This window comes from Prionailurus bengalensis, chromosome A2 (assembly GCF_016509475.1).
Source record: "Prionailurus bengalensis isolate Pbe53 chromosome A2, Fcat_Pben_1.1_paternal_pri, whole genome shotgun sequence".
In the NCBI taxonomy this organism is placed as follows: domain Eukaryota; kingdom Metazoa; phylum Chordata; class Mammalia; order Carnivora; family Felidae; genus Prionailurus; species Prionailurus bengalensis.
Window position 1 is genome coordinate 61,176,182 of NC_057348.1, and position 10,877 is coordinate 61,187,058.

Consider the following 10,877-nt stretch of genomic DNA (forward strand, 5'->3'; position numbering starts at 1 on the left):
CTATCTATCATCTATCACTTGCTTATTATCTCTCTATCATCTATCTGTCATCTATGTATCTATCTATCTATCTATCTATCAATCATCTATCTGTCTACCCACCAAGGAGCCCCTGACACTAACAGCCTCTTTGTGATTGGTCTTCTGCTATGAGACAAAAACAATCTCACAGAATACAAACCTCAGACAGTTTACTTGGGGACCACGACAATATGGGGCAGAATAATTTGTGCACAGACATGCGTCACTGGGCAGCTTACAAAATACCAACAACTCCCTTTTACCAGGTGAGTGCCTTCCTCATGTAGCCACAGAATTGCCCCCACTGTCTGACAGCATCTGATCTAGAACAAAACCCCGCCTTCTTGGACCCTCCCCCCAAATACAGTTGCCTGCGCCCTTTAACTGAGACGGCCCACGGTTCTCCAGGGAAGGGGTCCTCCCCGTTCCAGTGAGTGTCAACCCACCTCTGTCAACTGTGGTTTTCACCTGGGGGCACTGAATATATATATGTATGCACATACGTTTATGTGTATTTAATATAAATAGAATATACTTATTGATAAGGGAGCATGGGGTGGGCTGAGGGCAGAGCACAGGCAGACAGCACCCCTCCCCCAGGTGGATCTGTGTGATGCTCCTCGGACACTCCTGGCTGCCCAAGAACAGGAGGGGGGTTCAAGTGCTTGCCATGGTGACGTGGGAAACTGAGGCAAACGAAACATCAAATCCCCTTACTGCCTACAGCTCACTGACCAGTCCTTGAAACCGGCGCAGTGACCTCCCTCGAGGGGGTCAGCTGCCTCCACGATGACACTTTGCGGGGAACAGAAGGGAATCTCAGCTTCACATCACTCCACCTCGAGGACCCTGTAAGTCTCCTTCCTTTATCTCAACTGCCACAGGACACATGCTGGCCTCATGCTCCAGGCTTAGGGCCCCCGATATACACCTGAGGGGTCTCAGGACTGAGGTTTTACTAAACGGTGATAAATGGCGTTTCCCTGGCCACAGCGACCCCCTCAAGGTCCTGGAAACCTTGCTTCCAAAATTCCTAAGAGACTTACTCTATCCCTGCCCCCTCCCAAACTGAGGGTATGTGATGAGTTACCCGTCACGACCCCAGTGCAGCTCCTCCTGCCCATGGATCCTGTCCCCGTGCTTTAATAAACCACCTTTATGCACCAAAGACGTCTTCAAGAATTCTTTCTTGGCTGTTGGCTCCAGATCCCCCCACCCCTGACACCCCCAAACCTCATCACTTATGTCCAATTTCCCTACAGAGGGTCACACTGAATCTGTGCCTGACAAAGCTGTACTAGGACTTTTAACCACGTTTCCAGTAAACACATGACTCCCGGAAGCCATGCCCTCCCATCTCCCTCACATCACCCAGCAGCAAACAGCTCCCGTTCCCATGGAAACGCATGCGTCCCGGCCCCAGGTGGACCAATGGTTTAGTCCCTAACTATTTTCAGGAATCTTCATCAGTTTCTATGGTAACTCCTGTGGCGTTTTCCAGCACCCACTAGGTGACACTTAAAGGACCGTCAAGCCAGTCTTGCAAATTGTATTATTGCCCTTGTCACCACGCATTTCTCCTGTTGATAATAAAACAAAATTGTAAATATAAAAGAACCAGTAGATTCAAGGTAGGGAGTAAGTATTTTGTGCATATAAATTTGTGACATTCAACCAGATGCCTACACTGTTACAGCATGTTTTCCAAAGGCAAAGCATGGGTGTGTGAGGCTGGTACTTAGTCGGAGGTGTTGAGAAATCTGAAGCCATGCACCCCCTGGGGCTTACAGGGTGCTGAGACTCTTAATTAGAAACAGGGGAGGGGGGTGTTCTTGGACAGCAGTGCTCTTGTGACGGGCAAGATTCTCTAGCACGATATCCCTCTAATTTCTAAGTCGGTTTTGCTCTGTTCAGTTTTAGTGGAATAAACAGGGCTGGGGGGAGGCTGTCAAATTTGAATACTTGTCCACACCTGCACAGCTGGGACCCGGCCTCGTGTTCCTAGGGTTTCTGGAGCCAAACTCGTTCTCTACAGATTTCTGCCTGCACTTTGCCCCACAGTTACGCTCCCCATTAAGCCAAGACAATGTGAAACCAGACTATTAAGGGCACAGCCTACTTGGCCAAGTCAGTGGATGCTGTGTGTGCTCTCTACTCTGGGAATGTAATATTAACATACAGAATGCAAAACAAGGTAATTATTTTAAAAGCACCTGCGTGTTAAATTCCTGGGCTGGAGGACGGGAGGTACCGAAAGCCCCGTTTCCAAAGCTGAGTTGATGGTGACTTGGTAAGCCTTGGAATGTCTTCCCTGATACTGTCATTTATCAGGTTCATTTAAGGAGAAACACTTGGGAGCAAAGTGGTGTAGAGTACCTGCTGTGTGCATACAGTGAAACGTCAGGTCGAATCATTTCCCTGCATTGTTACGTTGTTGGTGTTTTTAACAGGGAAAGGCAGCGGCCTTTGAACATCTTGAACACCTCCTTGGATTGTTTCCTCCCTGAACAGATGTGCTCCTCCTCAGGTCTCAGAAGGCCCGGCTCTGGGGTTTCTTTCCAGTAAATCGTACATGCTTCCTACACACGTGCTAATCACAAGAGCTGTCCCACAGATATGTGTCCTGCAGCACTTTAGGCTCCCTACAGGGACAGTGACCGCATCCTGCTGTCCTTCGAGGACTCTGCAGAAAGTGTGGGATGCATTTGGAAAACTGCCAGTGACAGGAAACTCTGACTCACCTTTTGTGTTTATACATCTTTCTTCAAGTCCAAGGATGTTTTCTTTCTTTTTTTTAGGTATGTTTTCCTGGTTTCAGTAGCTCATAATTTTATGGTTTCACATCTAAGGCCAGTAGGTTACACATTCCCCCACAATTTTATATCCCATGGTACACAGATTCAGTTCATCTATTTTAAAGAGATGACATTTACTTATATTTGTTTTCCTAGAAAGGGTTTACAACATAATTTGTAATTTAAAAATCAAGTAATGAAACATGTGGCTCAGTGATGTGAAGTTTTGTACCTTATAATCTGCTTGTGCAGGTGTGGATAGGGATGTGTGTTTGGAAGTAGGTTTACCAAAATGGCAGCAGTTACTGAACTTTGTGGTTCGATTCTATTTTACTTTGACCTGTTACTTACACTTTTAAGTGTTTGTTTCTAATTTATGATAGGCATACATGATGTCCCCCAAACAACAAAGATACATTAAAAACAGATATATTGGAACTCATAAATAAATTCAAGCTGGTTCCTTGACAAAAAACAACAACCCAGACAAGGTTCTAGATTCTGGGGGCACCACACTGAATAGAATCACATTCAAATCATACCTTCAAAGAATGACTTAGTCCCTGGAGATTATTTTTCATCACCTGGATAGTGTGAAGTCTATTTCAACATGAAGGTAACCAGGAAAACTGCCATTCTGCAGCATGGGGCTGGGGACATCCAGTGCTGGAAGGCGGGGCACGCAACTATGACAACATAAAGAACATTTGTCATATAATCTGTTTTGAACAATATGATTACTTGGTCAAAGTAATACATGTTCTTTATTCCACATCAGAAACCCATGGAAATTATAGAAGTTGTATACACCTGTGTCATATCACTACACAGGTAACACCACTGCTGACACACAGTTGTCTTCTGACCCACAGATGCTCACACATGCAAGAAAACAAAATTAGGATTTAGAGCAGATACGTGCAGCCATGTATTTTGCTTTTAAAAACACCATATCACTCATGAGTCTTTTTGCACATTATTCTCATCTTGTCTCTTTTTATGCATCAATCTATTACCCTTTCCAAGGTCGGGACACCCACAGAGGATGCCAAGGCTGAAACAGAAAACATAACGTACACATTATACAGTTGAGCTAGATGTGACGTGCCATATTTCTTTAATTGGAAGCAGTTATTCTCAGAATTTTGTGAGATTTCTGAAAATTAATGTTTCATTTTGTTTCCTCATTTTGATAATACATGAAGGCTAAATAAAAATGCTAGTGTATGCCGGATCTCATGGATGAACATATCATTACTTAGCACTGCCTTGAAATTTCCAAGACCAGATTTATGCTTCTGTTTAAGACTGCTCTGTCACCAGACAGCATTAATTTAATTGGAATTAGTTACTTAAACAGAGAAGGGACAGAGCCACAGGTGCTAACCCAGTTCAAAGGCCAGTGTTAAACTCAGCATGAAATGCAACTCCAGGTCACATTTGCCTTGGTCGGTCTTCTGGTTCGTACTTTTGTTTAGGTTGTATAGGAGGATACAAGCTGTAAGCATACTGTGTGTATTTGCTACTTTTTATTTATAAATAATTATAGATTCCCTTCAGGGGAAGTTGTAGAGATGAGCCCCATGTCCCCTGTCCCCCTGCTGATGACACATTATGTAACTAAGTAAAGTATAAAAAGAGTGGAGTTGACTGTTATGTCACCAGTTTTGTGTGTACCTCTCCCTTTGGGGGTGGCCTATATCACTTCAGCCACATGTGGATTTGTGTGACCAAACCACCATCAGCATGTCAACATACAGAGCTCTTCCGTCAACACAAACCTCTCCCTCATGCTTCCTCAAGTGCTTGGGAAGGGTTTCTGCTCTGCTGTTGTTGGGGAGTGTTCCATAATGTCACCTGAAGTCTGTTTGTTGACAGCGTCAAGTAAAAATTATCCCACCCCAAATCCCAATGGCGCCAAGGTTGGAAAAGCCTGAGCTAATATGTTAGTGAGCTTTCTCTGGATGATAAGGCGCGATCAATGGCATGCAACAGTAACAATTTGTTTTCCTAAATCTGGGGCTTCCACTTTTCCAAGCCTTCCAAGCTGACCTTGGCTGGAGTCACTCGTGGTTCAGGGGTCAGTCCTGGCCTGGGTGAGCAGGGCTAGGATCAGCCTGGGGTGGCCCCACTGCACACCTCTTACATCCTATCCCTGGAACCAATGGACCAGTATCTTCTCCTGGTGACTGCAGAGCACAGGACGGGATGAGAAATTTCCAAGATGCTTCTTACATCATGTTGACTAGTGTCTCATTGGCCAATCACATGACTGAGCCCAGTATTGGGGAATTTCGTGACCCATAGTTGGGGGGATGCAACTTTGCATGGGTAGAAATGGTGCTGATGAACCGGGATCATTAATGCAGTCTACCACATCTTTGTTGGTTGCATATTTTCTTTTTATCATGTGCTTCATAAGTGAAAATTGGTTTTATTTTTGCCTCAATGTAGAATCACTTTTAAGAGGAGAATATAACCCATTTACATTTATTGTAATCTGTAAATTGTCCATTATTATTTCAGTTTTATTTTATAACTTCTTTCCCCACTGCCTTGCTCTTGCAAGAGGATGTCTCCTTTTTCATATATTTATTTAATATTCTGGAAGTTATGTATTCTTTTCAATCCTAATATTGAACACTCTTTTCCTTTCATGCTCAGTGTTGACAGTCACTCAGTTTATATTAAATTCCTTTCTCTGCCCAACATATAGGTAAGATGGCTAATTTATTTATTTATTTATTTTTAATTTTTAAAAAATGTTTTGTTCATTTTTGAGAAACAGAGAGAGAGCATGAGCAGGGGAGGGGCAGAGAGAGAGGGAGACACAGAATCCAAAGTGGGCTCCAGGCTCCGAGTTGTCAACACAGAGCTCAACATGGGGCTCAAACTCACAAGCTGTGAGATAATGACCTGAGCTGAAGTTGGACACTTAACTGACTGAGCCACCCAGGTGCCTCTAAGATGGGACTATTTTAAACAAGCTTTATTTCTCTTAATTTTCCCCATCTTTATTTCTATTACATTTCTTGGTATTATTGTTCCACTAGGGCCAGCTCAATGTTAGTTTTTTTTTAAACACATGATTTAACTTGCCTTTCAAGAATTATTTTCTTCCTTGCATTAGATTTTCAACCAAAATTTACAGCAAACATTGGTATTATAATTATAAGTATGGCTCTGATGCTTCCCATGATTTCCTTTCATGACCCACTGTGGTGAGTTCTGTGTCCTGGTTAATCTTGCTAATTTTCAGGCAGTGTTTTCCAGGAAGCATATACTTTGATGTTCTACTCCCTGGATATCTGAAAATGCCATTCTTTTGTCTTTATTCATGAGTGAAATCTAGTCTAGAAAATTTACAGTTAAGATGGCTTCTGTTCAACACTGTGTCAAACATGTGCCATTTTGTTATAATGGTAGTGTTGTAGAATAGGAAACAAATATGTGCTTATTTTGCAGGTGGCTTTGTATTTTCCTTCACCTACACATCCTGAACTCTTTTTAAAGACTGATGGGGTTGTCTCTTTTTCCCATTAAATCTTGCCGGCACCTGATCCTTAAATCTTTCTTGGGCTCAGAGATTTGTTTCAACTGTTTCTTTGGTTATTGATTTCATTCCATTTCTTCAGTTTTCTCATCATGAGGACCACTGTGCCTTTCCTGGGTCTGTTCTTCTTGCTCTGTGGCTTTTCTGGACTTATGCTCATACATTTGTCCATTTTTCCTCCAGGTTTTACACACATCCTGCATGTTTTCTCAACCCCTCATGCATCCCTCAGCTTTGCAGTGCCTCTGTCATCACCAACCAGCATTCCTGCCTTCTCTACTTCACTCTTTGCTTCCTCATTTTTAGTGTTTCTTCCTCCTGAAGGCTTGTTCTGATTGGGTGGTTGTAATGTTCATCCACCCCTCCGTTTTCCTGGGGATGTTTGTTCCCACAGGTGCTGTGTCCTTAGATTCAAGTGGTGTCTCTCTTCTTTTTAATGCAGTTTTCTTTTTGTGCCCCCTTTTCATCATTACGGGAATGGCTTTGGCCACATTTAGGACTGGGCTGTAACTGCGGGAACCGAGACCGGGTGTCCATACCCTGGGAGTGGTGTTGGCATCCATCCACTAAGGGACCCGCCATGCCCTCCCCTCTGCTCTATGGGGCGGACAGTTCAGCAGTGATCCTGAGATTGCCCAGTGCCTTGTGGGGTCCAGTTCCTCGTGGGTCCCGAGGCTAGAGGGCGAATACCCACCTTTGCTCAGGAATGTCAGCGAGGTTTACAGTGCCTTCGCCCACAGCCTCATGGCCATTGTGCACATTCCCTCGTTGTGCTCATCCTCCGAATGCGGCTCATCCGTGAGGCCTCTGGCGGTGATTCCTCACTGTTTCTGGCTTGTGGATGGGCTGTTTCCTCCCCCACTTTGAGTTTTCCTACGTCGTATACTCTGCTGCTCACCCCAACAGCAACCTTCCCGGAGGGTGAACGGAGAGACACACATTACGGTCTCTATCTTGCCAACACTTCCTGACCCTTTGCTTTATGAAGCACCTTATTGAAAGCTTCATGGGAAAACATGGGAATGGAGCAAAGTTAAGTGGCCCAGAAAGGTGATTAAGATCCCGGGATCCTGTCAGAGTCCTGGATCCAGTTCTCCCATCGTGGACACAGGTCTATCCTGCCACACGACACGCCCCACTCTCTTGGCCCTTTCCCTGTGTTCTCTGTTACGAGGGGACAGTGTTGGAGCCCACCAGCTCCAGGGCAGTGTTTGTCACCTTCCCGGTGACCGTGATAGCCCCCTCAACTTCAGGGTGCAGTTCTGGTGTGAGTTTTTCCATGACACTGTCGGCTCCCCTCGGATAGGCGTAAAACCCGGTAGAGGTGGCTGGGGATGGCCACTGGGTCTTCCCTCACCCCCCTTTCACAGGCCGGTAGTAACGACTTTCTTGATTGATCAGTAGAAAGTGCTCACATTCTCTCTCCAGATGTACCCGGGGTGACACGTGCTTGAGGGAGCGAGGGACCCTTTAAGAGCAGGTACACGTGTTTCCATCACACAGAATTTGGCTTCTATCCCGAAATATCGCCGAGCCCTGCCTGAGGGTCAGGCATGTGACGGTTTACTGTCAGCATTTCAAATACCCAGCACAGTGAGGCGCTTTCTTCTGTTCTTTGTGTATTTGTCAGAAACGGCTTTCTGTAGAACAGAATTTGTGTTCCTTTGTGCTCATGTCAGCAAATTTATTCTATCATTACTTCCAGAGTGATTTAAATAATCAGAAGAGCCTGCATTTTGAAGCGAAATCCTGATGTATGCCCCATCAGCATGAAAGTACTTTTGTAGCCTCAACTTTAACATGTTTTAAAAATATTTTTTATAGTTTATTTATTTTGAGAGACAGAGGGAGAGCGAGCATGAGTGGGGGAGGGTCATAAAGACAGGGAGAGAGAGAATCTCAAGCAGGCTCCACACTGTCAGCACAGAGCCCAACATGGGGCTCGAACTCATGAACCAAAATTGAGAGTCGACGCTTAATCCACTGACCCCCCTCGTGCACCTCAACTTCAGTGATTTCTAACATGCTTTCCTCACAATATACACACACTGTCCCTGAACAGATATACAAGTATGTCTTCCAGAGTCAGGGTGAGGGGAGGGCCTGAAGGTGCATTAGCACTCATCAGAGGAAAGGACGGAGAACCCAAGAAGTGACACACATTTCAGGGTTGCAGGGACGTCACAGCAGAGCGAGGACCAGCACCCACACCTCAGGGTCTGCTCCACGGACACGGGAGGCACTGGCTGCTCCCAGGCACGCCGGTGGCCATCACCACTTTGGACAACACTTGGGCGTATTGTCTGCCGAAGATTCACCCCGGCACACCCTGGGTTGTCACACCTCAAGTTGCACGATCCGCACGCGTGCACATGTGTGACCTCCAGCGACGCTGTGAGAATATTCACACGAGCAGTGATACACTCACCTCCAACCGGGAAGGACCCAGTGTCTGTCGACATTTAATGGATTAACGCACTTTGTTCCGTTTAGATAACGGAGGCACTACCCAGCGATGCAAGCTGACAAAGTACCACTTCCCACAGCTTTAAGAATGTCACAGACGTGATGCTGAGCAGGAGAGTCCACTGATTCTGAGTTCAGAGTCGGAAGGGCCCGGTGGTGACAGCGCCCTGAGAAGTGGTTGCCTCTGAGGCATGTGACGGGGAGGCAGCACGGCTGGTGTCGTGTGTCTGGATCCGTGGGCATGGAACAGCACATTCATAAGGTGTATGCTCTTCTCCGTGTGTATTATGCATCAACAGACATGTCCGTGCATGTAAACGTATGCACAGTTTATTCTGTGACTGGTCAAACCCTTTCCCTTGGAGTATCTCAGCGGGCCCATCTGTGAAATGGGAAGGAAAACAAATTACTTCCCAAGTCCATCCTGTCCCCTGTCCCCTTCCCAAGTCCCCTGCTTCTCTGCTCCCGAGTCTGCTGCAGACTCAGCTGGTGAGGTGAGCCCTGGAAGGGGGTACGGATCCCCCTGAAGACTCCTGTCCTCTGCCTGCTGCTGGGGTCTCTTCCCAAGAGGTTTAGGGAGGAAGTCTTGCCCCAAATTATTGAAAACCCGTCATTTATCAATCTGGGGTGTTCCCTCCTGTCACCGACTCACAGAAGTCTTAGCTCTGTGTTCTGACCTCCAGCAAAGCACAACCTGCTGTCCTCTTGGCTCAGGGTCCCCTCAGTTCAGGGTCCCCTCTGCCTGGTCCCCTTGGCTCAGGGTCCCTTTGTGTCAGGATCCCTCATCTCAGGGTCCCCTGCAGCCTCCGTGCTCACCACCCATGTTTCCAAAGGGCCCCCACTGAGAAACCTCCTCTGGGAGACCCCTCCCGCCCTCCAACCAACCCGGGCCTGCGGGCAGCATGCACCCCACCGCCTGCCTCCTTGTCCCACTAGCGCCTGCCTGCTCCTACTGTCCACACAAATTCTTCTAGTCTCCTGGTGTGGGACCCCTGGTGGCAGGGACGCTCAGGAGGGCAGGGCTCCTGTCGGCAGTACCCATGACCCTGCCAGGCAGAGGTGGGAGCCATTTGCAAACGGTTTCGGGAGGGAGAAATGGAGAAGGCCGAGGTCAGTCTTCCGGCAGCTTGACCTCAGGTGAAAGGTGCTCCCTACCGCGTCCATGTGCGTTTCCGTGTCTCAGACGAGCTCGTGACGCTGGGCACTCGCTGACCCACGTCTGGCTCCCGTCTGGTCACCTGCCAGCTGGAGACGCTGCCCGAGCGGGATGGCACCAGGGCCCGAGGGCCCCCATCCCTCTCTTTGCCACATTCGTTTGTGCTGCGCTGAGGGGCCAAGGTTGACAGACAGTGAGCCTGGAGCACAGGGCACGGGGCACGGGGCAAGGCGGCTCCACTTGGAGCCCGCCGATCGGGGAGGTCATCGGGAGCAGCTCCGATCACAGGAGGGCACAGCTGAGTCTGGGTGCTGGGACCCGGGAGGCTCTCTGGGTGAGGTGATGTGAATGCACAGGGAAGGCAGGGGAAGGCTTCCAGTCTGGGGGGCTCTGGTGCCCTTGACCCTTGAGTTTTAGCAGCCTTGGACGGTTGCAAGTTTCTCCCACGTACGTCTTCATCAGGCATTTACGTGGTGCTTTTCACAGAGCTGGGAATACGTGTGACGGGCAAGGAGCCAGTACCGGGCAGGGACTCGGGGGCTGGGCCGGCTCCTGGGGTGCTGCAGGGTGGTCCCACATGCACCTGCCATCAGTACGAGCACTGCCTCCTGGGCTCCAGAGAGCGCGGACGGAGATAGAGAGATGATGTCAGCACCAAAGGAGATCCCACAGACGCTGGAAAAGGAAGGTCAGGGAATATGACTGACACATCCGTGTCCTGAATGTGACATGTGGGTATCAAATGGCGCCTTCTTCAAAACACAGACGACCCAAACTGGATTTTATTCCCGCGAGTGCTGATAAAGAGCTTTGAAAGTCTTGTCCTGAGGCTGCTTATCCACAGGAAACCCAGGGTGCAGGGGCGGTGAAATGGGGCAGCGCTGGG

At 47.7% G+C, this 10,877-nt stretch overlaps 1 long non-coding RNA gene across 1 annotated transcript; it reads right to left on the reverse strand.

Annotated features, from left to right (window-relative positions):
• Window positions 1-1,555: 1,555 nt before the first annotated feature.
• Window positions 1,556-3,465, reverse strand: LOC122486426. The gene is made up of 3 exons (XR_006298154.1): window positions 3,359-3,465; window positions 2,763-2,930; window positions 1,556-1,601 (listed from the first exon to the last, which is right to left on the reverse strand). It is a non-coding gene; the product is annotated as an uncharacterized LOC122486426 (long non-coding RNA).
• Window positions 3,466-10,877: the final 7,412 nt, after the last annotated feature.